The following is a 448-nucleotide window of genomic DNA, read 5'->3' on the forward strand; positions in this document are numbered from 1 at the left end:
AATAGTATAAAAATATATTAAATACTTTTTGTAAACTTTTCATCTTAATATAAGATAGTTGCTATATATATAATGCCACCTTGCTATGTTACAATAATTATTCATACCTATCACTGAATTAAATAATAGAAGAACTAAATAATAATATCTTAATTAGAATGTCGAAGGTGAAAGAACAATTAAAGAATTTACATTCGTACGAAAAATGAATCAAATGTATTCTAAATAATGGGTGTGTACATAACATATATATTCGTGTAAACATGGAAAATAAAGATTTTTTTACGTAAAATGAGTGGTAATGGGCCTTTGTGTAATTATGTATAAGAAGGGAAAACATATATATGGTGGCTTTGCAAGGTATAATTCATATTATCCATAAATAATAATGTAACATAATAATTTTTAGTGTTGTGTGTTTTTTCTTAATTATATTATTAGGAATCAT

Source organism: Plasmodium gonderi (assembly GCF_002157705.1).
Source record: "Plasmodium gonderi DNA, contig: Pgo-contig_344, whole genome shotgun sequence".
Lineage (NCBI taxonomy): Eukaryota > Apicomplexa > Aconoidasida > Haemosporida > Plasmodiidae > Plasmodium > Plasmodium gonderi.